The 4,648-nt window shown below is 44.3% G+C and overlaps 1 non-coding gene across 1 annotated transcript; it reads left to right on the top strand.

Moving 5' to 3' along the window:
* Positions 1 to 2,434: 2,434 nt before the first annotated feature.
* On the top strand, positions 2,435 to 2,518 carry Trnas-gga. The gene is given in 2 exon segments: positions 2,435 to 2,474; positions 2,484 to 2,518. It is a non-coding gene; the product is annotated as a tRNA-Ser (tRNA).
* The last annotated feature ends 2,130 nt before the right edge of the window (positions 2,519 to 4,648 follow it).

Raw genomic sequence — 4,648 nt, 5'->3', positions numbered from 1 at the left:
CTCATCTGTAATGGAGACGGCTAGAAAAACGTGGCCTCATCAGATGAATCCCGATCTCAGTTGGCAAGAGCTGATGGTAGGGTTCGAGTGCGGTACAGACTACACGAAGCCATAGGCCCAAGTTGTCAACAATGCACTGTGAAAGCTGATATGGACTGTATTTTCATGAAACGGACTGGGTCCTCTGATCCATCTGAGCCGATCATTGACTGGAAATGGTTATGTTCGGTTACTTGGAGACCATTTGAAGTCATTCATAGGCTTTATGTTCCCAAACAACGATGGAATTTTTTTGGATGACAACGCGCCACGTCACCGGGCCACAATCGTTCGCGATTGGTTTGAAGAGCTTTAATCCGGTCGAACGACAGTTCACGTACAGAATCCTGCACTGACAATACTTTCGCAATTATAGAGGGCTATAGAAGTAGCGTAACTGAAAATTTCTGTAGGGGACTTCCAGAACCTTGTTGAATCAATGCCACGTCGAGGTTCTGCACTACGCCGGGAAAAAGGAGGTCCGACGCGATATTAGGAGGCTTAGCCTATCTTTTGTGACCTCAGTGTATCAACAGTGTCATGTAAAAGGGTCGCAGACAGTACCACTCCTTCTTTCAAAACTGTGCGTCCGAGCGCTTTGAGGGATATATGTTAAGGACAAACGACGCTGTGAATCTCACGTTGCCTAGAATCCGTGGAACATTGGTGAAGCGTAACTAGAAAATCAAAGCATTAAGTTTGTGTAATTGAATATATTTATACCGATGTTTTTTTTAAATCCATGATGATTTTTAGGTATTATGTGTTGGACGATAACGCCAAATAAAACTTCCTGACACTGGTGAGTATAGCAGAGCTTAAGGGAAGATGAAAGCCCGTGGTTAAAAATGCGCTGTAATTTTTTTCTGATCAACAGGTTGCTGAAGGGGGGCCAGACTTAATTCGCTTCGCTTGATGTTTTCGAGGGTGTACTAAAGGTAAATGGAACCAACAACGCTCTCCAACGAGAGATAGGAGGGGCGTTTGAAAAGTCAGTGCAAAAATATAAACTACTTACGTGTTTGGGGTGAACCTTTTTTATTTTCCGACATAATCTCCTTTTAGACTTATACACGTCGCCCAATGCTGTTCTAATTTGTTGTTCCCTTCCGAATAATAGGAATTGTCCAAGTCTGCAAAATAGCTATTAGTTGCTGCAATCACCTCATCGTTTGAATAAATTCTTTATCCCGCCAGCCATTTCTTCAAATTGGGGAACAAATAGTAGTCTGAGCGAGCCAAGTCTGGAGAATAGGGGGGATGTAAAACGAGTTGGAATCCTATTTCCATTAATTTTGCGACCACAGCTGCTGAGGTGTGGCTGGTGCATTGTTGTGATGCAAAAGGACTTTTTTGCGGTCCAATCGCTGGCATTTTTCTTGTAGCTCGGTTTTCAAACAGTCCAATAACGATGAATAATATGCACCTGTAATAGTTTTACCCGTTTCCAGATAGTCGATGAGGATTATCACTTGCGAATCCCAAAAGACATTCGCCATAACCTATCCGGCCGAAGGAATGGTCTTCGCCTTCTTTGGTGCAGCTTCTCCCTTGGTAACCCGTTGTTTAGATTATCCTTTGGTCTCAGGAGTATAGTAATGTATCCATGTTTCATCCACAGTTACGACTCGACACTTTAAGTCCTGCGGATTCTTCCTAAACAGCTGCAAACCATCCTTACAACACTTCACACGAGTCCGTGTTTGGTCGAGCGTGAGCAATCGTGCAACCTATCTTGCGGATAGCTTTCTCATGTCCAAATGTTTATCCAAAATATTATATACCCGTTAATTCGAGATGCCCACAGCACTAGCAATTTCACACACATTAACTCATCTGCCATCCATCACCATATCATGAATTTTATCAATGATTTCTGGAGTCGTAACCTCCATAGGGCGTCCAGAACGTTCAGCATCACTTGTGCCCATATGGCCACTCCGAAAATTTTGAAACCACTTATAAACTGTTCTAATCGAAGGTGCAGAGTCACCGTAATGTTTATCAAGCTTCTGTTTAGTCTCTTGAGGCGTTTTGTCTTTCATAAAGTAGTGTTCAATCACCACACGAAATTCTTTTTCGTCCATTTTTTGACAATGACTCGGCTTCCTTGAATCACACGAATGCCAAACACAAAGAAATAGACCAATATGGCTGAAATTTTGTGTTTGTTCTTTCCAAAGATGCTAAATTTGCATGGACTTTTCAAAAGCCCCTCGTTTCCTGCTGACAAGTGTCGAGATGCTTCTGGTTACTAACGGTGTAGGAACGTTCTTAGGTCAAGGGGAGACTAACAGGATTTATTGTCTGTGCACACCGCAATAGGTATAGATACATGGCTGTTGTTTACTTCAGCAACAGCAGTTATTGCAGTACTAGCTGTAATTAAGGGCCGGCCCGGGTGGCCGAGTGGTTCTAGGCACTACAGTCTGGAACCGCGCGACCGCTGTGGTCGCAGGTTCGAATCCTGCCTCGGGCATGGGTGTGTGTGATGTCCTTAGGTTAGTTAGGTTTAAGTAGTTCTAAGTTCTAGGGGACTGATGACCTCAGAATTAAGTCCCATAGTGCTCAGAGCCATTTGAACCATTTTTTTGTAATTAAGGCGTTGTTTTACAACTACTACAAAACAAGGAACATTAGAGTCGGAGGAGAACTTCAGATTAAGGAGGGATAGGGAAGGAAATCGGTCGTTCCCTTTCAGAGGAACCACACTGGCATTTGCCTGCAGCGATTTAAGGAAATGTAGGAAAATGGATGGCCAGGCGGGGATTTGAACCACTGTCCGCCCGAATGCGAGGCCAGTGTTCTTGATCTACAGTTATTACAGTAAACTGGAAACAGTTCGATTTTTTCTTTGTAAAAGTAATTGTTTAAGGCTTTTAACTAGGTTTTCTGAAATATTCTGCCTCTTCGATGATGACAAGATGTTTTTGACTTTCACATGCTGAAAAATGTCAGAATTTCACGGGGTAAGACGGTATAAATTAACGAAGGTTTGACATACTGTCACGTAGATGTTCTTTAGCTTAACGAAACCCGTTATCGCTGTAACATCCAAGTGACGGTATGCCGAATCTTAATAAATATATACCGTCTTATCCTTTGAAATTCTGAAGCTGTTTTCGTTCCGTCCTGTCTCCAGGCTGTGAGAAATTCTCCACTCAGTTTCTTAAAGGTTTACCTAGAACAAATTCACCTAAAAACGTCTCGGACCCGCGCTGCACGATAAATTTCGGGTACCTGGTGTTATCAGTCTGTGAGAAACTGCAAAGTCATTTTGAATATTAATCCTCAACGTTACAATGCAGTTTCATAGCCGTCAGGTATTCACCGCTTGCAGGTCAAATGGTGGCGGGTAACTACCACTATCGATGTAGCCACCGGCTCCACGCGCTGGCGTCTTGCGCGACACGGGCAGCTTTGTAATTCAGCATTTACCGAGCGAGGTGACGCAGTGGTTGGGACGCTGGACTCACATTCGGGAGGACGACGGTTCAAACCCGCGCCCGTCCATCCTGATTTAGGTTTTCCGTTTTTTCCCTAAACGCCTAAGGCAAATTCTGGGATGATTCCTTTGAAAGAGCATAGCCGACTTCCTTCCCTTCCTTATGTCATTCATTGGAGCCAATGACCTCGCTGTTTGGTTCCCTCCTCCGAATCAACAAACCAACCTAGTTCAGCATAGAGTTCTGTGCCTGCGATCAACTCGTTCTCTCACAAAGCGTGCACATCACTAATGTTTCTTCTTGAAATACACGTGGACTAACTCTGGTACTGATCGTCGGCATTTCTACGATGTCATAGATTCTCAAATAGAATTTGCAAGTGGATGTATCTACAATAGTACTGGAAAGATCTTCACTCAGGTAAACTGTCATACATTCTCAAACAGAATTTCCAAGTGGATCTATTTACAATAGTACTGGAAGGATCTTGACTCGGTTAAACAGTAATGTCTAGGGTTTATAACCCTTAACCAACTGCATGGAAAACACATATAGAGTGTGAAGATGCAATGAGACTGCGCGAGAGACCGGCAGCTATCGTCATGGGCAGTTCCGTGACTTCCCCGTGGTCAGTTGATTGACTGACACCATTGTAAGAACTAGATTATAAACTTTTGTGCCGTGGTAAGCCCCCCCAAGGTCAACCATCCCTATTTGCTGTCTTTTTTTGGCCCGTTTTAATGCCCAAGTGACATAAGCGGCCGTTTGGGGTGCCAAGCCGAGACGGTCGCCAGAGGCATGCACTTACAGGGTGCATCATAATTAATAGCGAAACCTGACAAGATATTGTAAGCAGAAATTTTCCATTAAACATGGGTCCGCTAACAGTCCGTACAGACGTCAGTGTCAAATGTAGTCCTAGTTAGTGTAAATACACTCCTGGAAATGGAAAAAAGAACACATTGACACCGGTGTGTCAGACCCACCATACTTGCTCCGGACACTGCGAGAGGGCTGTACAAGCAATGATCACACGCACGGCACAGCGGACACACCAGGAACCGCGGTGTTAGCCGTCGAATGGCGCTAGCTGCGCAGCATTTGTGCACCGCCGCCGACAGTGTCAGCCAGTTTGCCGTGGCATACGGAGCTCCATCGCATTC

Source organism: Schistocerca piceifrons, chromosome 1, assembly GCF_021461385.2.
Source record: "Schistocerca piceifrons isolate TAMUIC-IGC-003096 chromosome 1, iqSchPice1.1, whole genome shotgun sequence".
NCBI classification, from domain to species: domain Eukaryota; kingdom Metazoa; phylum Arthropoda; class Insecta; order Orthoptera; family Acrididae; genus Schistocerca; species Schistocerca piceifrons.
The sequence above is the reverse complement of the archived record's forward strand: the minus strand, read 5'-3'. Positions and strand labels throughout refer to the sequence as shown.